The sequence below is a fragment of the Lissotriton vulgaris genome, chromosome 10 (genome assembly GCF_964263255.1).
Source record: "Lissotriton vulgaris chromosome 10, aLisVul1.2, whole genome shotgun sequence".
Lineage (NCBI taxonomy): Eukaryota > Metazoa > Chordata > Amphibia > Caudata > Salamandridae > Lissotriton > Lissotriton vulgaris.
The window spans coordinates 1,108,890,057-1,108,913,571 of record NC_141698.1 but is presented as its reverse complement, the minus strand read 5'-3'; positions in this window follow the sequence as shown (position 1 = coordinate 1,108,913,571).

The window sequence follows — 23,515 nt, the reverse complement described above, 5'->3', positions numbered from 1 at the left end:
GTAAGGAATAGAAGAGCTTACCACTGCCCGCCACTACCGTGGCAACCCGCACAGCAGTTTGGTCCGGCACTTGTACGCCTCCTCCCCAGAACTCCCCTCCTTGACCTTCGCGCTGGGACCAGCACCAGATGTTCCACCTACAAAGTACATTTAAGAAGGTTAGATGTCATAGACATACACAACTCAATGATTCAGCACCAAAAAGAAAAATTAAAGTTCAAACCAGGTGAGGGCTCGGCTCGCCCATAATAAATGTGTGAAATAAATCACTATAAGCACTTTTCCATTTTTAATCAACCGTTTATGTTTTATGACAAGCTTGATTTTAATAAATATTTTTACTTTTAATAAAGCTTTAAAACTTAAATAGACTCTGTCGTTTTTGGTCATGAGTGAATGAGCAAAGGTTTTGCAATTTGCAAGCATGAGTCCGTGCCTCTGACACTTCTGGACTCTGACTCCGTACTCTTGTCCTGCTTTGGATAATCATCATTGGGGATCAATCATCGATGAATTCGGGAGCTAAATGACTCTGCCACACTATCTAGTCAGTAAGGAGATTGGGGGTTCTTCAAAGTCTGATATCACTGAGGTATGTGGAAAGTCTACCTGCGCCTATTATAATTGATAAACAATGCACTATTTAGTGTCCATAGTTCTGTTTGTGCAGATTTGTCCCTGCAACAGTAGTAGTATGGATTGTCCTCCTATCCAAACCAAAAGTAAAGTAGTATCTTATTCTTTCTTGGTGGTCATTCACCATTTTATTATTTAATTGTCAAAGCATAAACATTTAGAAGACTTGAAAAGACATGATGGACAATCCCAGAGGACTGTATTCAGTGCATAGAGCTATTGCTGACTTGAATGGGAGTTTCGTTTTACACCTTTTGCCAAATGTGCAATCTTAGTTACTTACACAGAGAGACTAATACGAATAATCTAGTAATACCACAGGGAGTCATAGTCGAGGCAGGATAAGAATTTAGATACAGTCTACAAGAAGATCAAAGACGATTCAGAAAAAATTGAATGAGGAAAAAATAGGTACTCTATATTAAAATTGCGAAGTGACAGACAAACTCCATCGTGATTGCAGATCAGCGACAACACTAAAAAGTTTCCTACTACATTAACCAGTCATTAAAATACTCAAACTTTCAATCCACCACCACTGTCTGAAGGAGCAGATTTACAAGCCCCTTGCGGCTCTTTTGCTCCAATGTTGCGTGACTTTTGTGACGCAGCGGCAGAACAAAAGAGGCGCCATGGTGCGGCGTATATTAACAATGGGACGCATATGGGAGATGCATCCTGTTGTAAAGCCCTGCGCCATCAGGGGGCGTTCCAGCACAATGGAGACCGTTCCTGCGCAGGAACGCATCCTAAAAGTGGCTGAGGGAAATCTACAAGATTTCAAATAGTCACTTTTAGGACAATGATGCGTGACTCAAACCCTGCGCCTGCTTGAAGCAGATGTACGGCTTGACGCAGCATTTGGGAGATAGGGCACCCCAGAGCATTGCTGGAGCTGCGCCATCGTTGCGACGCAACTCCAGCATTGCGCTGCCTTTACGGCACAGATGCGTAACGCTTCGGTGACGTTTTGGGCCCATGGTGCGCCGCATTGTAAATACGGCGCACCATGGGTGGTGGTGGCCTGGCGCACAATTACTGGCGCATCCCTGCTACTTAGAAGGGATGTGCCGGTAATTAAAAATCTGACCCCTAGTGTCTAGCATTATGCAGTTCTTTAAACTACACTCATACCTAATTTCTCAGGCCAATGAAATGAACACAAAATCGAAAATAAATAAGCATAGTAGCAACGCTACTGAGAAGGAGAGCAGTGCACCTGAAATGCACAGAAGATTTTGAAATATAATTTACCTACAATGTAATCAGCAGCATTATTGCTCTTGGTAAAAAACAAAAATGTGCAATATAATAACACACAGAGCAGGAGAAAACAGAGTAGTGAAGAAATAGCTTCTACTACTCAGCAAGCCCAGGGATCTCGAGGCCGAGCAGGTCAATCAAGTGGCGTTCCCAGTCCAGGAGATTCGTCCAACGGTGGGTGGCCTGGTTGTAGGTGCGCCGGACCTGAAAGTGTTGGTACATGGCCCGGCACCCCTTCTCCCACCGCTTCCGGCGCTCCCGGATCCTGTAGCTGCTAGCGATCTTGCCGCCTGCCATGATGGTCCTGGGGAGGCGGCGCTGGACATAAAAAACTAGTGTGGCAACCTCCTCCGCGCTAAAGATCTCCCGGGCTGTGACCTGCTCCCCCCTCAAACGCCCGCACGGGAGCCGGGCACGGAGTGCGGGACCTTTCCCCTTCTCAGGTTGCTTCCCGGCTCCCTTTACCATGGTCTGGGCAGAAAGGAAGGTAAATAATAAATAAGAAATAGAATAGGGAAGAAGAAAAGAAAAGAGTTTAAAAAAGTAGTTTAAAATTAACCAAAAGTAGCAGAAAACACAAAAATATAGAGCTAGAAAAATAGAGGGATAGATAATAAGTAAAATAGATAAAAAAGAACTTTAAACAAGCAAAGGATGGCAGAGATTGACGGAGGATACAGAAAGCATGCCCAGAACCATAGCAATGAATGAGAAACAAGATGGCCTCGCCCGTTCAGGACCGCGTGGGTAAGTTCGCGCAAGATTTCCCTCGCGATCACACGCAAACTTGTACTAACGGGGCGCACACTTTGCGAGATTACACATAGCGCCCGGAAACGGAAATACGTCATGCAAACAAGATGGCCTCGCCCGTGAACGACCGTGAGGGTAACTTCGCGCCGTTGCGCTACAAGCGGTTCGCTAAAACGCACAAAATCTTGCGAACTAACACGCCGCAAAAAACCAAATCGCATATTCGCACGAACTCGCGGCTTCCGAATTTGATCTCGCGCAAATTCGCGCCCTGCAAATCCTGCGAAATTGCAGAAAAACGAGTTTCGCAAAACTGAAAGCACTCAGCAGGTGCAAAAGTTCAAACTCATCATTAGTGACTAATCCCTGTAGTGCTTCCTGAGGGGCCCCTCCAGAGTTCAGTTGCCTACTTGCAACTATTCTATGACCCTGTTCTGACCCTCACCGCAGGCTCATAGAATAGCTACAAGTAGGCCACAAAGGTCCTGTGAAAAAAAATTGCACTGCAACAAAAAGCAAATTACAGATAAGGAAGCAGGTGCCAGACTGGAAGTTCAAATTCAGTGACACATTAATCAACCCCAAATTAATTCATGTCAGTTGAAGCAGGGCAGGTGTGTTTTTCCCCCCATAATCTACAGTGATGAACCAGAGGGTGGCAGTGATGTACCAGAGGATGGCATGGGTGAACCAGAGTGGCAGTGGTGAAACAGAGGGTGCTGTGATGAACCAGACGTAGAAACTACATAGTCGCAACTCGCGACCGTTGCGAGCTGACAAGTAAGTTTGTGTTTGCGAACTGGTACAAAACCCTTGCGAACTGGCAGACACCCTTGCGAACACAAAAAAAAGAAAAAATCAGCGAATTCACGAGAGTTTGTGGATTTGGCGGATTGCGAATTCGTGAATACGCGAATTCGCAAATCGCGAATTCGCAAAATTCACCCATACTTATTATTCACTCCTGCGCCTAGGTGTAACTATCCTCTTATTTTCTATTCAGGATTTTGAAGTGCAGATTTTCACTTAGGTGCAGATTTTCATTCTCCAACCCTTGGAATGAGTGCAGTGGTGGCTGCCACCAAGTAGCACGGGCGGGGCAGGGGCGGGATAGAAAAATAAATGTTTTTAAAAATACTTACCTTGCTCCTGGACTGCCGGCTTGCGTCATCCTCTTCTGTTTTTGCTTGAAGAAGGTAGCACAAACAGGTTCCCCCAGAAATGCAGCATTGTGATTGGTCTGAGCGCTGTGGTTCAGCACTCAAACAAGCACTGGAAGCCTGGGCATGTTCCTCACCAGGTTGTGCATTACAGCCTGGTGGGGAACATGCAAAGTGCGAATAGCTGTTTGGCCAGGCCAAGCAGCCGGCCAAGCAGTCATGCCCACTTAAATGTTCAGGGCTGTGAACTATAAGAAGGCCAGGAAGAACAATTGGTTCCTGGACGGCCAAAAATTGGATCAAGTGACGTGTTACAAGTACCTGGGTGTCTTATTGGATAGCAGAGGGTCGTTTAAACCTCAATTAGAGACGCTACACCGAAAAGGAACCATGAGCTTCCTCTCGATGAAACCCTTGAAGAAGCTTCTGCCTGACCACACGCTCGACCCTTTTCTGCAGGTACTGAGAGCTCGTCTCCAACCGACATTAACATATGGGAGTGAACCTACTTTTGGAAAAGACGCTCTGACACTTGACAAAGTAATCGCCAGAACCTACAGATCAATTTTCCAGCTTCCTAGTTATGTCTCATCAGCGCAAATCCGTCTGGAGTTTGGGATACAAAAGCAAACAGTGGAAAGAAGGGGCAGCATCATAAAATGCTGGCACAAGATCAGAAACGCAGAGCCAGGCACCCTAAATTCCCACCTCTGGACTGAACTGCAAAGACGAGAACGTTCACACGCTAGAGAGTATATGACGGAATCTCTAGAAAATCTCGAGCTGACCAGCCTTTGGAACAGCCCAGTAGACCACAAAAACTTTAAAAAACTAGTAACAAAAGCAACTAAAATAACATCGCTGCTGGAAGACAAAGAAACGCTGGCAAAAAGGGCACATGGATGGATAGTCTTAAATGACTATAAAACTCTAAAGCCTCAAGTGTATTTAGACCAGGGATTTAAACAGAAGATCAAGGAAAAATTCCTAAAGCTGCGATTAGGCAAACTCCCAATTCTCCCTCATCTGGCTCCATGGAAGAGGATTCAGGACGACCAATCTTGCCGACTCTGCAATACAGGTCCTGAAGATCTAGTCCACACAATATGTATTTGTCCCAGTTTAATGGACCTAAGGAGAACACTACTACGCAAAATATGGAATCAGAAGGGGATTAGGTCCTGCCGACAGGCAGTCAAACTGTGTTTCAATCCGCAAGAGACCCAACTAAACTGCAGAACTACAAAATACCTCGACGCAGTGGAAAAAAGAATTAAGGAAGCACAAAAAGATGAAAATGAGTAATAGCCAGACAGTGCCCTGTGCATTCTTGGGTTCGCGACCCAAATGAAGTACATTAACTGACTAACCAACTACACGTACTACACAAATAATTTTTAAATGTTTGACAACCAATTTTTATGTATTTTAAATTGTGAGTTTTAATTAACTGTGCAATAAATTTACCTTACCTTACCTTACCTCGCTTAAATGTTCACCACTCCTTTCCTTGTTGATTGTGACTCAGCCAAGCCCAACTCCATAAACCGTAAAAGTGAAACGATAATAACACAGTCTTATTATAATTTTCTTTTTCTTTTATCCGCTGCTTAAAATGCAGTGGGGCGAGGCTCCTCCGCTTTAGAGGAGGAGCTGCTGCTGAATGAGTGGGTGGAGCCTACTCACATTGTGTTTTTAACTAAAATCGAATGAAAATGTACTTCATGATCATCTTTTATGTGCAGTCTATTTGGCCGAGACCTCAGCCACCTTGGTAGGGACCACGAATGGAAGAGAACAGGCAAATACTGTAAACCAAAACCTCATACACCTCCCACTAGTTCACTTTGAAACTTGTATGCATAGCTCACTCCCAAGCCCCTGTTTTTACCCTTTAGATTGCATGCCCTAGCAGCCATCAGGAACCACCATCAGCCTCAAGTCTGCAGACAAAACTGAAGAGTAAAATTAACTGTTATGAGAAGGAGACATCCCCTGTAGAGAAACCTGTGGTTTGAACACTACACACAACTACATAGTCTTAATCCTTTCACTCTGAAGTGTGGAAGGAGGTCTTGTGCCAGGAGGTCAGGGACTGTTAATGGATTGGGAGAGGAGTTATGCACCACTGGGGGACATGGCAGCATGGGACAAGCCTGTCCTCTCAGCTGTGTGCTCTGACCTACTATATGTGGCCTATTGCAGACAACCTTAATTTAATGCCAGGTAAGAATTCAACCCTCTCTCTTTCCATAAAAGTTATACTACAGCCATTCTCGTAACTCTGTCCTGAATTTCAGAAATTAGCATGCATGCCTTTACAATGCATGTTTTACAATGTGTTGACCATACCACACATCATGGTACTTTGACGCACATGCAGAATACTAACGATCTTTATATCTATCTGTCTATCTATCTATCCATCTATCTATCTATCTATCTGTCTATCTAGCTATGCATCTATCTATCTATAAATCTATCAGTGTTTGGACAACATATTGAGTTAACAATATCGTTTTTTGAGGTAAGTAATAATCTTTTATCTATAACTAATGTTTTTAATATTGTTTTCACTAATATAGTGGTTAAAATATAATATTTTAATGATATATTCTTTTTATGAGTTGTTTTATATAAATGTTATTATTTGTTTTTAAAATGCAGCATGTAATTTTAAGTGATTTAGAATTTTTCATGTAATACTTAGTGGTTTATAGCGTTGGGTTGTTGCATTTTTTGTGGGATATGGTGGGCAGTTAATTAGGTAATAATTAATAATTATTTAATACATTTTAATTAATTATATGATTGATATTTATTATGTAAATTATGTAATACAGAGTTTGTTTTAATTATGTTATTTGGGGACTGTTACCTTTGTTGCAGCATAAGTAGGAGGTTAATTAAGTAATAAAATAATTAACAATTAATTGTTAATTCATTATTTAATTGATGTATAACTATGTATGTATGGAAAACATATATTTTACTTATCTGTGGGCTGCTAAGTTTCTAGGGATGAAGGGTGGCAAGTTAATTAATAATTAATTATGAGTAATTATGTGTTAATTAATTATTGAATTGAAATGTCAATAGGTAAACTGTGGACTACTTATTTATTTTATATTCATTTTTTTATCTGTGGAATGCTACATTGCTCAGGGTCTCGGGTGGGAAGTTAATAAATAATAATTGAATAACATTTATTTATTGATTGATAAGAATTTTTTAAATATCTATAAATTGTTTAGGTGTTTTTAGTCTTGTAAATACATATGTATTTTTTATGTTAATTTGTATTTTTTATATTAGGAGTTTATATTAGGAGTGATGTCATCAATTATATCATCAGAGATCTCATCAGTGATGTCATCAGTGATGTCACTGGCCATGTCATGATTAATGTAATATGTGAGGTCATAAGCAGTGCATAGCTGGGGCACAAGTTATAATTAGTTCAGGTAACTATAACTTCAAAATGTTTACGGGTTTTGTTCATGTATAATCTGGACCTAACTATAGCGTCCTGTTTTTTCAGTACATTTTTTAAAATTCTATTTCCTAACTATAATGTCCCTGTAACCTTTGGGGTTTTTCAATATATACATATATGTACTACGTACTAGTCGGTAATTATAGTTAGGACCTAGTTTCTATAGGAAAAGCTTTCTTTGTTTTCCAATAACTTTGGCGCCATTTGGCAAATCTTTACAAATGTTTTCAATGTTTTGCGTTGATTTGTGCAGTGGAGAGAAAGAGGCGGGATCCCATAATACTTTTTTCCCATGCAATATCCCAGAAAGATTTTGAACACAACTACAGCCAGAACTGCTGAACAGAATTACACTAAGTTTAGGAGAAAGGTAGCTCTTGGCTCATCAAGAGCCCTTTTTGATATTTGGCGTATATCTGTTCAATAGTTTTTGTGATAATAAAGGAAAAACAGATTTGCATACCTTGGGATGCGAACCCTCTGTGGATCTCCCTCAGTGAATCCGTGAAGTCACGCGCCACCAGCAAGACCTTGATGAGAGCAAATTTGTGGCCGCTATTTTATGTATCTGGTAAAGGGTCCTTTGGACTGAAATGTAGGCTGCAATTTATATGAAGGGGTCATGGTAGAGGTTCCCTGACCCCATGTTCGTGTTACATAGGTGCCAAAGTAGGCATGATGGGAAAGAAATTGACCACAAACTTGTTTTACCACGTGCAGGATTCGCAGCTCCTCCGCTAGACTCAGCGTGTCCTCCATGTATGTCTGTTATCCATCTGCGGACCCCACATACGTTTAAAAAAGATGTATATATGCTCACACATCCTGCTCACAGACCCACACAGACACTCGCACATCCAGTTACAATCCCACAGACATTTTTAAACCCTTTCACAGACCCACACATACACTCACACACATCCTCACAGTCCCATGGAATACTCACCCACCCAGTCACAGTCCTGCATAGACACTCATGCACCCACCTACAAACCCACAGAAACACTGACACAAACACTCACACACGCAGTCATAGATCCTATGTGGACCTGTGAATCCACTGCAAATTTACATGGGGGGGGGGCGCACTGAGTGTCACGGAGGATTTGCAGATCCATGGAAAAGGACCAACCAAATTGGGCTTCTTCACAGGAAAAATGGAAAGGGGTAAAGAAACACTGACCATTTAGAAGTGGTATAATAAAAATGAAAGATGAAAGGAAGCCTGTGATTTTTTAACTTCAACAGCATAAGTAAAAGCACTGGGTGAAGTGTAGCCATTGTAGCTGCTTTTCTACTGAGAGAGGACTTGGTTTCACCAAAGAGGTTTTATAGGTATGTTGATTAAGTTGTATTATATAAAAGTATATTTAGATGAAAAATAGTGTAGCTTCTAGACACTACACTAGAAGGGAAAATAGAAGTGTGCTTAAGTGACATTATTATCTAAAAATACAGTGTGCAGGAAAGGAGAAAGAGGGATTTGCATAATGAAGGAATAATACATTGATTTTGACAGTATGAATGAATGTGTTTAACATTAGATGTGGATGCTTGCCTATAGTATGTAATTTAATAGTTTGTAATTTGCACACACTTGCACAGTGAGTTAGGCACTTATAGACCCAGATATGCTCCCACAAAATCACTTCTGTTCTATCACTTACATAGCCAGACAGTGACTGCAACACTCAGTCACACAATCATAAAACTATTCATACACGCATTTACTCACCTGTACATCCAGGTTTGAGTACTAGTTCACCCCTAGAGCCTGGGAGGACATTTGCAGAATGCAATCTGCACCACATGAAGATTACTTCAGCACTCTTGAGAAGAGAGAATCCTGATTGTAGTTGACCCTAGAATCAGGGCCCTTTAGGGTGGTGTATCGGAGAGGGGCAAAAGGAGTACAGAAATGACTGACCAAAGGCTCCAGAGGAGAGAAGGGATCCCCTACAGATAGAGAGTAGTTCCCTATTGGATTTGACACAACAGGTTTTGTCTCTTCCCAAACCCAGTCCCCTGAGGAGCTCAAGGATCGAAAGGGTGGAAGGGACCTGAGGATGCAGCTGGCACAGCTGGCTAAAGAGTAGAAAAATGCTGAGGCTGATAGTGTCTTGGAGGAGAGGAGGGTGTTGTGAAAGCTTTGGGCCTACGAATACTAAATGGTAGATCCCCAACAGATTCACCCCGACATGGTCCGGCTACACCTATAACACCAAATCCTGCATCGACTATACCATGGCATCATTGAATATTTTTAGTAACCTTACTTCATACCTTTTAATTGATGTTTCAGAGAGCGATCACAGTCAACAAATTATCACTACTTCATTTGCAAATAAAAAACATCAAACTTATTTAACAATGCAAGGTAAAATTGGAACTATTAATTATAGGAAACTAAACTGGGAAACAAATAAAAAACGACTGACCAGTGACTAGGCCCTAAAACTGGCTAGGGAAATTCTGGAAGAAACATCTCCTACATCAATAGTTGAACAATGGGCCAGTTTTATTTCCAAACTACCTACTCATAATGGTAACCATAATGGCTTCGGAGACAGTTATGTGACTCACTGACCATTTAGAAGTGGTATAATAAAGGGGGCAAGATGGCCGCTGAAGCTCTGTGGGAGTAAGTCGCACTCAGACCCCTCTCCTGCCGATGCATAAACTCAGGCTCTAATGGAGATACGAGAGCAGTATGCAACCCGCATCTTGGATTCAGCAAGCAGGAAGTCTCCACGGAGGATTTGTTAGCCTTACACGCATTCTCGGGAAGGCAAAATCGTGGTACATCAAGCTCCTTAAAGTATTTATGGCAGACATGGGGACTCGCGGCAAAGAGAAATTGCAGCAGCAACTACCCATACCCGGCGGAACAAACAAAGAGGCATTACAGAAGGAAGCGGGAAGAACGGGTACTATCCCGAAAACAAAAGTGCCACCTACTAGCAAAAAAACAACCCCCACAGTCTCCACGTTAACAAAAACACAATTGCGCAAGCTGGAGAGAGCCAGCGAGAAGGAGAAGGGGCTCAGCCAAAACAAAGACACGCGAGGCGCCAATATCACACCAGCGGCACGGGACACAGTGGAAAAAAGGAAAAATGATACCGTATATCGGCAGCCATCGGTATCAGAGGTCTTCAGCGCCAAAGCTCAATCAGAGGCATCAGGAACACCAGGAGCTTCCACGGCAACCCTGCTAAACACGGCAATCATGCCGCCCGTCGGAGTTGGTCAAAGCGTCCTCGAGGACACAAGCGGAGGTGTTGCTAAGCAACCAGGGATCACGGAGCTCACGCTTCCAGCGGAGCGTCATGCAACGGCTCAGGCAGACGGCACTGAACAGGAACAGGAACAGGCACAGGGGATGCAAGACGAAGATCGGGACTTGGCAAAAGAGGTGAGAGAGGCTGCTGGCGGGGCAGGGATGTCAAATACAGGGCAAATGCTAGAGGCCCTTATAGAGGTGGAGGCTGAAATACGAGAGGAGCAGGCTCAAGCTAAAAATAAAGATAGCGCTGCGCTGGGGGAGGACAATGCGTGTCATAGACTGCATAGCAATATGGCAGAGGTGGACTTTACAGAAGGGGCTGATGGGGACAGGTTCTTTTCTGTCCCTGAAGAATCGGAATCGACGCTGGCAAGCAGCGATGAAGAGAGAGACTCTTCAGACTCATCCTCAAGCTCTGATGCTAGTGGTAGCTCTAGGGGGAGAGGCACGCAAAAAAGGCGTAAAACAACATCCAGAAGGGCAGGCTCCCCCCTGAGCACACACAAGGGAACACACAAGAAGCTTGTATGGGACTACTCCGCTACCTCCAATATCTATAAAGAAGATGAGCAAGAGATACAAAATGACGGAGGGAAATTGGATTTAATGTTTGCCACACTAAAACAGATACAAATGGAGGCTAGGGCTGAAAGTCGGAGGGCCAGGCATGACACTAAAAAAATCCAAGCCTCAATCAGGAAAATAAATAAAAAGTTTGAGGAAGTGGAGGAGAGAGTCATCGGAGTCGAAGAAAGAACTGGCAGATTAGAGGACGAGGTAACTGATTGGCAATCATCTAGAGAGGAACAGACTAAGATCGTGGAGGACTTACAGTGGAAGGTGGAGGACTTGGAGAATCGTCAGAGGCGCAATAATGCCAGGCTCCTTGGAATAGAGGAAGGGATGGAGGGGCAGGACCCCAGAGGCTTTGTCATCAAGTTACTAAAGGGAGCCTTCCCAGAGGTGCCATGGAACTGGGAACAAGAAGTGCAGAGAGCCCATAGATACCCACTTTTTGTAAGGAAAACCCACAAAGAGGGCTCAGGAGCTCTCCCCAGGGCTATGCTAGTATTTTTTGGCAACTTCCTGGCAAGGCAAGAACTAATGGAAAAAGCCAGGCCTGATGCTAAAAAAACGGTGGAAGGAATAACTTTCTTTGCTAGACCTGACTTTTGTCACGTAACAGTGGAAAGACGTTGGAGGCTCAGACAGTTGATCACTGCATTTCAGACTCAAGGAGCAGAGGCCTATCTAATGTTTCCAGCAAAGTTGAAGGTTATCTCAGCGGGCCGCACAAGAATGTTTTTTTCTGAGATAAAAGCGGGGGAATTTCTGACAGAGTTAAAAGAGCAAGTGGGTGCCAGAAGGAAATAGGCAGAAAAGGGAGCAGAAGGAGCTCAAAATTACGAAAATACAAATGTTGGATAACTTACCGAGCCTGATAGATAAGAGTAGTATTAGACAAGAGGGGAGGAGAGGGGGAGCGACTCTACAACGCTAAGCGGACACGCATAGGTCAGGAGTGACCTATTTGCCTGTCACAGGGGGGGTGGGGCAGCAGTTGGGGCGGGGGGGTTTAAAGGGGGGGGGAGGAGGGAGGGAAGAAGTCACTGGTGGAAGGTGGAGGTGTAAAATGATACAGATTTGTAAAGTTTGCAAGGAAGCAGAAAGAAAATGTACAGATAAAGATAAAATAGTAGTTGAGGTGCTGGTAAAAGCAAAATTAAAATCATGGCAGTTAGGATAATGACGATTAATATCTGTGGTCTAAATAATAAGGAGAAAAGACAGAAGCTCTCTGCGCTGTTGCGATATTGGAGAATTGATATAACTTGTTTACAGGAAACACATGTAGCAGCTGAAGATAAATTCTTGCTTGATCAGATGGGCCTTGAGGTTCTTGCTAGCACAGGACAAGAGGGGAGAAACAAGGGAGTAGCAGTTCTGGCTAGAAAAGGTGCTGTTAAAATTAAAAGGAAAAAAGAGGATCCTGAAGGGAGATGGGTAATGCTAGACATAGAAACAGCCGCAGGAAGATGTACACTGTCCTCACTGTATGGTCCAAATGAAGATGAGCCCGAACTATTTGATTTTATTGACAGTGAGTTAGCATTGTGGCCGAGCCTGTGATCTGCTGTGGGGACTTTAATATCAACGGATTGAACGGAGTAATAGGCGTGAGTGGAGGCAGGTATCAAGGAAGGAAAAAAAAGGTGCACAAAGCAGTACAAAACCTTGCTCGTCATAATGCGCTGGTGGATACGTGGCTGGAATTTAACCCTCTAGGTGTAGGCAGCACTTTCTACTCAGCAACACACCAAACAGTAGCCCGACTGGACTATTTCTTTATCTCTAGTTCATTAGTTAGCAGGGCTAAAATAGAATGTCTCCCCAGAATAATGTCAGACCACAATCCGCTGGTTCTAAGCTTAGCAGTACCACAAAAAGCAGAAAGGACAAACTCGACATGGACGTTCGAGAGAGGATTGCTGAAGGAGGAGGAGTACATTATAAGGATGCAAGAATGGATAACCCAATTCTGGGATATAAATAGGTATTCAGCCTCAGCAGACATGGTGTGGGATAGTTTTAAAGCAGGAGTAAGGGGGGAGACACTAAGCTACACCCTGGTAAGAAGTAAAAAGGAAAAGGAGAAGGTGGAAGAGGAGATCAGAACTCTGATGGGCTTGGAAAAAATGCTAGTAGATGCAATAGAAAGGCAAGACCCTATTGAACAGATCTTAGTGACTATGGAAGTGCAGAAGTCAGAAACGGGGATTACTTTGGCACAGAAAACAGCAAGGAAATACCTGGCAAATAAAGAGAAGTGTTATGAATGTAATGAGAGGGTGGGACACTTGCTCGCAGTTAGAACCAGGCAAACGTTAGCAGCGGGCGAGATAAAAGAAATTAAGGACTGTACTGGGGTAATTGTCAATAAAGTGGAGGAGGTACAGGAGGTATTCAGAAGGTTCTATGAGAGGCTATATGAACAAGATAAAAACAATGAAAAGATAGAGGCAGAAAGCCTGGAATACCTAATGCAAGGTCTACAGGAGGGGCTGAGTATTGAAGAAAGGGATAAGCTAGACACACAACTAACGGTCCAGGAGATAAGAGATGCGATATTTAGCTTACCATCTGGTAAAGCAACTGGACAAGATCAGATCCCGGTAGAATTCTATAAAACTTTTTGGGATGTGCTAGCTAAAGATATATGGATAATTTGTTGTTTGGCACAGGGGGGCAGAATAGTTCCTCAATCTTGGGCGGGTGCGGATATAATAGTGATCCTGAAAAAAGATAAACCCCCCACCGAACCAGGCTCCTATAGGCCGATTACACTGCTTAATGCTGATGCAAAAATATTCTCCAAAGCACTGGCCAACAGGTTGAGTAAGGTAATAGAAAGAGTGGTCTCCCCTACACAACATGGCTTCATACCTGGCAAAGGAACTACTGAACACACCAGACAGCTGATCACTATTCTGGATGCTGCAGCGGCCTCAGGAGACCCTGTCGCGGCTATCTTTTTGGATGCCGAGAAGGCTTTTGACAGGGTCTCTTGGGCGTACCTATGGAAGGCTATGGAGTGGGCTGGTATAGGTCGAGGATATATAACCGCAATCCAGGCACTTTACAAACACCCTAGTGCTAGGATACGTATTAATAGATCCTATTCCAATGCAGTACAGATTAGACGGGGGACTAGGCAGGGATGCCCAGCTTCACCTTTACTATTTGCAATATATTTAGACCCCTATCTAAGAAGGCTTACGCAAAATAGGGGGATAACTCCAGTTATACTGCATGAGAAAGAGTATAAATTATTTGCCTATGCAGATGATGTGGCTGTTATAACGCCGACACCAGAGGAATCATTGATGGAAATAGAACAGGAGGCAAGGAAATTCGGGGAGGTGTCCGGATATCTAATAAACAGGGGAAAAACACAAGTAGTTCAGAACAGACACACTACATTTGCAGACGCAAGAGTTGTTTCAGACACAAAGTATTTGGGGGTTAGGGTGACTGCAGACTTAGAAAAATTAGTAGAGATAAATCTGGAACCATTGCTAGGTAAGGTCAAAAGCAACATGGAGAGGGTCAATAACTTACACCTGACTCTTATGGGCCGAATTAATTTTATTAAAATGGTTACTTTTCCGAAATTTCTATACTTGTTCAGGGCAATTCCACTATTCATTGAAGGTATATGGTTCAACAAAATAGAATCAATAGTAAATAAATTAATTTGGGCACAGGGGAAGACACGTAGAGCATATCGTTTTTTGACATTATCACGTGAGAGGGGAGGTTGGGGAGCACCTGATTTTAGATGCTACTATTGGGCAACAGCACTACAATACTCTAAAGGATTATTAGGTGGAAGTGCTCAGCAGGAAGAGAGAAAATGTCCGGCGAATGTATATGAAGCACTTTTAGGAAAGGCGGCAGAAAATGCCTTAGTTACAACTGTGGACTTCGCATACTTTAAACACACAAGATTTAAGACTCTGAGCGCGATATATAAAGTTTGGAGAGCAATAAAGAAAAAATTGGGACTGGGAAGGTATAACAGATATCTAAGGCTTTATATGAATAACGATCTTCCACTGGAAATTTTTAGAGACACAGCTATGAAAGAGTGGGACGAAAAAGGGATTAAGAAATTGGGGGACTTAATGGATTCAGGAGGAGTATTCTTAACGTTCCAAGACATACAGTACAGGTATAAAATAGCTGGGAATAGCTTTTTCAAATATTTACAAGTGAGGAGTTACTTTCATACAAAAGTGGGGGGAGCAGGAGGGATGACAAGCTGCAGGATAATGGATTACCTGGGAAGCAGCCTTTTGTGTTCAATAAGACAGTTGTATGCAGAGTTACAGGTCTACAAAATAGACGACAGAGAGAAATACAGTAACAAATGGAGAGAACAAGTAAGAGCCCGACCGGAAGACCTACAAAATTCCTTAGACCTTGGTCGAACTATTTTGTGCTCAGCCACACTTCAAACCCAACATTATAAAACAGTCTATTCACTATATCACACACCCGCTAGAATTGCCCAATGGGGGGGCTCCACCGGAATAATATGCCCACGATGCAACTCAACACATGCTAATATCACACATATGTTCGCACAATGTCCGCAACTATACACCTTAAAATTGGCAATAGAGGAGTTTCTGGAAAAGTCGTTGGGAATAAAAACTAAACTAATTGATGAATTGATAATATTGGGCATACGTTTAGAAGAAAATATAATGTACCCAGAATTCCTATTTATGGTTACAGCAGTATACAGGATAGCTGTTGCAAAAGCGTGGAAGGAGAAATCAGCACCGTCATTTCAGATCTGGATAGCAAGATTACTATCTACATATAATTTAGAGAGGGCTATATATGATAGAAAAGGCAGAAAGGCAAAAGCTCTGGGGGGTAGGATATGGTTCCCCATCGATCAATGGAAGAGTGGAAAAAGCTAAAAACATGCTTTCTTTGCTACTTTTGGTATCATTTGTGAAATATGCACGGACTATAAGATTATTATATATGACGTATGATCTACCCTCTTTCATGTTTAGTGTGAGAATTTGCATTTATATAATTTTCTAAAAACACAAATCTGTACTTGGCTTAAAAACTTTCTGTAATGATAAAAATGTACTGGTTGTAACAGAAAAAAGGGGGGGGGGAAATTTGAATAAAGACATTTAAAAAAAAAAAAAAGAAGTGGTATAATAAAAATGAAAGATGAAAGGAAGCCTGTGATTTTTTAACTTCGACAGCATAAGTAAAAAAACTGGGTGACGTGTAGCCATTGTAGCTGCTTTTCTACTGAGAGAGGACTTGGTTTCACCAAAGAGGTTTTATAGGTATGTTGATTAAGTTGTATTATATAAAAGTATATTTAGATGAAAAATAGTGAGTGTATGTAAGCCGAAAGAAAATGTGTAGCTTCTAGATACTACACTAGAAGGGAAAATAGAAGTGTGCTTAAGTGACATTATTATCTAAAAATACAGTGTGCAGGAAAGGAGAAAGAGGGATTTGCATAATGAAGGAATAATACATTGATTTCGACAGTATGAATGAATGTGTTTAACATTAGATGTGGATGCTTGCCTATAGTATGTAATTTAATAGTTTGTAATTTGCACACACTTGCACAGTGAGTCAGGCACTTATAGACCCAGATATGCTCCCACAAAATCACTTCTGTTCTATCACTTACATAGCCAGACAGTGACTGCAACACTCAGTCACACAATCATAAAACTATTCATACACGCATTTACTCGCCTGTACATCCAGGTTTGAGTACTAGTTCACCCCTAGAGCCTGGGAGGACATTTGCAGAATGCAATCTGCACCACATGAAGATTACTTCAGCACTCTTGAGAAGAGAGAATCCTGATTGTAGTTGACCCTAGAATCAGGGCCCTTTAGGGTGGTATATCGGAGAGGGGCAAAAGGAGTACAGAAATGACTGACCAAAGGCTCCAGAGGAGAGAAGGGATCCCCTACAGATAGAGAGTAGTTCCCTATTGGATTTGACACAACGGGTTTTGTCTCTTCCCAAACCCAGTCCCCTGAGGAGCTCAAGGATCGAAAGGGTGGGAGGGACCTGAGGATGCAGCTGGCAGAGCTGGCTAAAGAGGAGAAAAATGCTGAGGCTGATAGTGTCTTGGAGGAGAGGAGGGTGTTGTTAGCTTATGTCTGTCAAGAAGGTGAACTTGAAGGCTCAACAGCTGTTAGAATCTAGCAAAAATGGTGGAAGAAAAACTACTTTATCCATTTCAGAAGAAATAATCCATATACCCAGAGACTTGAGGCCTGACTGTAATGAGAAGGGTGATATAGACAGGTTTTTTCAGGCATATGAAGTAGCTCTAGAGGTACAGAGGATTTCTGAGGAGGTTTGGGGAGCAGGCCTTTGAAGTCATATTCCTGGTGATGGAAGGGACACCCTACTGCACCCTAGAGAAGGAGAAGAGTTTGAGGTATCCCATCATAAAGGAGATACTTGTCAGTAACTATGAATTCACCCCAGAGGAGGGCAGGTTGAGAAACAGGGGCAGTCAGAAACTGTGTCACCAGTCCTGGGAGATTTTTGGGGGTTCTTTTAAAAATGTTTGTAAAATGTACTGTTGTTTTTTAAGTAGGTTTTTCTAACAGTTGTATACCACTCTTCACTGATACCTATTACAAAGCAGCGCTGTGTTTCCGCTTTGCTGTGCCATGCAGCCTGCAGTCAGGTTGCAGATTGCCGCTGCATTCTCCTGCCTCCCTGCTTTCCCTGATGGCTGCTGCTCTCCCCGACGGCCGACGGCTGCTGATGGCTGCTGATTCCTGCTGCCGCCGCCGCGTTCCCACCACGCCATACTACCTTGCCTTGCCGCTCAGTGGCTATTTGCGGTCGGCAGTTGGCGGTTTTAGCTGTTGACCGTTTTTCCTATGCTTGGAGCAGGTTTTGGGAGCAGACTGGCCTGGGTGGCTTCGGAGACGAGCCGCTGCGGCGTGACGGAGCCAGCGAATTGTGCTCTGTCTACTTTGGTGCTTCTGGCAGAGGTGAGTCGAAAGGCATCCATCAAAGGAATCCCTCAAAGAGAAGGGGGGAAAAGGAATAACGGCACTTGTTGGAGGAGGTGAGATGTCCCTAATCCCCAGTCTCATTTCTAACTGTTTTCTTGGTTGACAAAATGCGGCTTGGAACATTAAAGAGATTGGCCAATTACAAGTGCAAGTGCAAACCAAGTATATTACACAAAGGTTCAACTCAATTCAATATTCAATATACAATACAAGCTTGGGAAGTTTTCTAAAGTGTGCCAGTGTTAGAGGACCTAGCACTATTGCTATTTCTCTTGATTGTCGCTGTTCGCTTCCACTACCGTTGATTATCGCTGATTATCACCAGCCACCGCCGGTTACCCTAGTGAGGAGGCCGGCGAGGGGGCCGGTGTGGGGGCCATAAAATCTAGCGACCCCTGTCAAATTTCAGCAAGATAGGACAAATACTGTTATATAATTGTTGTATAACCTATATGGTTGCAGAATATATTGTTGTTTGGCTTGGATGATCTGCTCGTCCGGGTGTCTGGGTGTTGATTGATACTTCATACTTTATCTTTTAAACGTTCTATCAAGAAAAAAGCCAAATGCGCTCTGGGAAGGAGAGGTCAATTGCTCCCCCGGCGTGTAGGACACGAAAATCTAAAGCTCCAAGTGTATTAAAAAAGTCTAAAGCTCATCCTAGGGAACTAAACTAGACACTTATATCGCCGATTGCAAGAATGTTTGAAAAAAGCTCTAAAATTCCCCAAAAGTTTAACTTTCTAAATGATCCAACAGGAGCTATAATGTCAATGCAATCCTATCCAGCAGTAGGAAACCTCTAATCACCTATGATTCCTATTATTAATCATGCAAGTATGATGCATCAATTGGGACTACAACAAGGTTTAGAGGAAACAATTGATGCCGACAGCGAAGCTAACAATTCAGCTAAATTAGTAAATCAAACACCTTTGGAAAATATTAACCATGACTCAAAATGCATAAGTGATCTACAGGAAGGGGTCCCTGTAGAGAAATGTATAGAGGAAATAAAAACTGAGATCTTATATGTTGATTGCTCTAGGGAACCAGGTATAGTAACCATGTCATCGTGGATGCCTATAGAGGTTAATGTTGAAATAAGGAAAAACACTGTCCCAAGTATGGCGTCGACCATTAATAATCATAACATATTGGATGATTTTCAACAGAAAGGTTGTTTGAAGGAAATTGAAAAAGAAATTGCTTCACCTACATTGGAAATAGCTATGCAACTACTTGATGAGGAAAAAATAGGTCTCCAAACATTGTGTAATGAACAGAATACCCATACAAAAAAACCATTACACCTGTTGTCTACAGTCTCTGTGAAACAATCTGATAGAGCAAACTTAGGCATTGGAATGACACAACCTATGAGAGCTAGAACAAACTTAATTCCAAACCATTGCAAACGGTTCAATCTGATGGCTATAATAGGACAAGTGAGAAAAATTCCTGTACTATAGACCAGAAACCGCGGCTGAGTAAAGGCACAAAAACTAATGATATTCAGGATCTGGGTGAAATTTGGGATATTTTTTATCACACCTCAACACTTATTCTTGAGGCTCTCTCGCTTCAGACTAACAAAATGGATATTCAAATTGACATCCTGGGAGCAATGGCAAAAGCGGTCGCAGGAATAGATCATAAACTAGCTGACCTTAACTGCTTGATAACCAGAGCTCAAGCAGATCAATCCACCAACTATTTGGAATGTCCATGTGTGCCTATAATTAATAAACTTACAACCATACCAGAAGTTATTAATACTATAATAGAGGAGGCTAAGGCAACACTTAAATGGGATCAAAGTCGGAAAAAAGTTGTTAATGAAGGAATAAATTCCATAACAGAAAGGAAACATATTAAAAATGATTGTTTAACAATCCAAAGTGAGTCTGAAGTTAAAAATCATTCACCTATCACAACACTATCTTATTTCCAAGTGGACTCCGAAAAAAACAAAAACAGGAAATGTAATAATCGACTGTCGGAAAAATATATTGGGCATAATGATGATGAGAATAAAAATGTTCTTGACTTATACCCGGTCAAAATGACGAAAAGGGATAGAAAAAAATTACGGAAAGCAAGAAATAAACCAAAAGCGCAGGATCAAGAAGACCAAGGGTCATATGAAGGAACATTGAAACATAAATTGAGTAAAACAAATATGGGAGTATTACCATTAAACGGAGCAATGATAGATATAGGTAATGACGTGCTAACAAAATCGATTGTAACAAAAACAAGGTACTACAATATTTTTACACAATACAGAAAAGGCAGCAACTTGACTAAAGACTCGTTAAATAAAACCCCAACAGATAAGAAACCTGAAAAAGATATAGCTTATCTTGTAGGGGGAACAGTCGATCTTGCTCGGGATAAAGCCTCTAAAATCTGGAAAAATTACACACTAAATAAGCCTCTTGACCTTATGATGGAAACTAACCTTGGGAAAACAACGCTGACAAAGGAAACATTGAGTGGTACCCAAGAAAAAAGTGGCCTCACAATCAGTTCAGCAAAACATGAAATAGATAAAACAGTGTTGGAAAAAAAGGATTCTGCTTCACTGAATGCTGAACAGCAAACATTGATACAAACTCTAAATGTAGAAACAAATATCAAACCACTTTTGCTTACTGAACCGTTGAACCAAACATTGACACAAACTCTAAATGTAGAAAGAAATATCAAACAACTGGTGAATCAAATATCGGAACAAATTCTAAATGAAGTAACAAATACAAAACAACTTTCATCTATGGAATCAGTGAAACCGTTGGAACCAATTGATCTTATAGAGAAAGAAAGCGGGAAAAAATAGTGGTAGTTAGAACTGGAAGTAACAAACCTCTCATAAACATAATTAGAAAGGAACGGAATACAGACATTGAAAGGGTTAAGGGTAATCAGAGGAAGGAACAACTAATCTTCAAGCCTGCATACAATTACAGAGGTCACCAAGATATGCTAAATAGAGGCAACCTTTTGTGTCTGTTCAAATCGGTTCCATCTCTTGTAAATTTGACTAAAGAAATAGATTGTGTTGGATTCCTACAAAATCCAGATGGCCCATTAACGGTGCTGACAGTTACATCCCCGGCTGTAGCGGAACAAATTATGAAGGAAGAGTATATCTTTTGTAACTGGGGAATAATGATCAGTAAAATTAGGCCGAGAGACTACCCGACACTACTTTTAAAAGCAGAAAACTTCCCATGTTCTGATAATGGAATAAAGGGGCAGTCACCCTTCTCTGTCCTAAAGATTCCAATTCAACAAATAGATAGAGGAGTCGCAAATCTATCAGAAAACAAAAGGGAAGAGAAGAAAGTCAGGATAACTGATTCATGGATTAATATTGCCCTACACGGAACTAACAAACAATGACAAGTAAATCCGAAAAAAACAGTTGGCGATTTAAAGAATAGCAATGCAGCTATAACAATTTGCTCCTGGAATATAAATGGTGTAGGCAAAAAATTGGATAATATATCTGAATCACTTAAAAAGTACCAGATAATTTTATTACAGGAGACTTGGGCCATAGCCCCGTTTATAATCCACGGTTTTAAAGGATACTATGAACCGGCTATTAAGCAAAGTAATTATGGTCGCCCTTCAGGCGGATTAACAATTTTTATATCAATGGAGTTAAATCTGGAACATATGGCACTAATTAAAAACAGCTGGAATGTTCAGTGTGTCCTGCTGAAATATAAGATTCTAGAACAAATAAGAAAGCTAAAGTTGATTGATATATATATTCCCCCAACACCTTTATCTAGAAAGGCCATGTGTGCTACTATCTCCACCTACTTGATAGAGCAAAGGATAGAGGACCCCTTTTGGGATTTTATCACAGGTGATTTCAATCTTAATCTCCTAGTACCATTCCAAAGAGATGAGGTGACGCATTCACAAGATCATCAATGGTTAATTCCGGCACAAGTTGTGAAAAACTCAACTAAACAAGAAAAAAACTAAATAGGACTACATTTTCTGAAAGATATGAAAGCATTGGGCCTACGAATACTAAATGGTAGATCCCCAACAGATTCACCCCCGACATGGTCCTGCTACACCTATAACACCAAATCCTGCATCGACTATACCATGGCATCATTGAATATTTTTAGTAACCTTAATTCATACCTTTTAATTGATGTTTCAAGGAGCGATCACAGTCAACAAATTATCACTACTTCATTTGCAAATAAAAAACATCAAACTTATTTAACAATGCAAGGTAAAATTGGAACTATTAATTATAGGAAACTAAACTGGGAAACAAATAAAAAACGACTGACCAGTGACTAGGCCCTAAAACTGGCTAGGGAAATTCTGGAAGAAACATCTCCTACATCAATAGTTGAACAATGGGCCAGTTTTATTTCCAAACTACCTACTCATAATGGTAACCATAATGGCTCCGGAGACAGTTATGTGACTCGAGCAGTAAAACGGGTAAATCATATTAACCTTCCGCATACAGTACAAAGAATGAAACGACTTGGAAATCGACTAAGGAGGGACCGGTCAAAATTCCCCAATAAGGAAGAAATTAAAAGTGCTCTAAAAGAGATAAATCAAAAATTAAGGAAGTTAATTTGGAATGAAAAAATGGCAGCTAACAGTAACCTTTGGTCTCAAATTTTTCATGCAAGTAACCAAGGAAACTCAAGAGAGTTTTGGAGGATGATATATAGCCTAACCAGGCCCGACAAAGCTGTAGTCTCATCAGTACTAACTGCCACGGAACTGGAGAACTTCTTGGGGCTGCATCTAAATCCGCAACCTGTGAAACCTGGAACCAAAGAATACTGCTCATGGAAGGTAACTCCAATTCCAAGCCAAGATATGGATCTTAATATAATGCATGAGCAAGTTGTTAAGTTAATAAAGAGGCAGAAAGATGGAGCACCAGGCCCAAATGGTATACCCTTTTCCATTTACAAAGAGGATCCAGATGGATGAGCAAGACATCTTGTAAAAGTCTTCAAAGAAGTAGTCAGGAAAGGGGTGATACTGGAAAGCTGGAGAGGGTCCTTAATATTCCCCATTTATAAAAAAGGAGATTGGGCATCGCCGGAAAATTATCGCTTAATAACCTTAAAGGACACCGACTCAAAGTTATTTGCATGGCTTTTATTATCATCCTTATCTGATTGGGTAAAGAATAACAGCGTTCTCCCGCCTAATCAAACAGGCTTCATCAAAGGATTAGGAACTGCTACCAACATCTTAGTATTATCTAATTTAATCGATAAAGCAATTATAAAAAGACAACCTTTATACTTG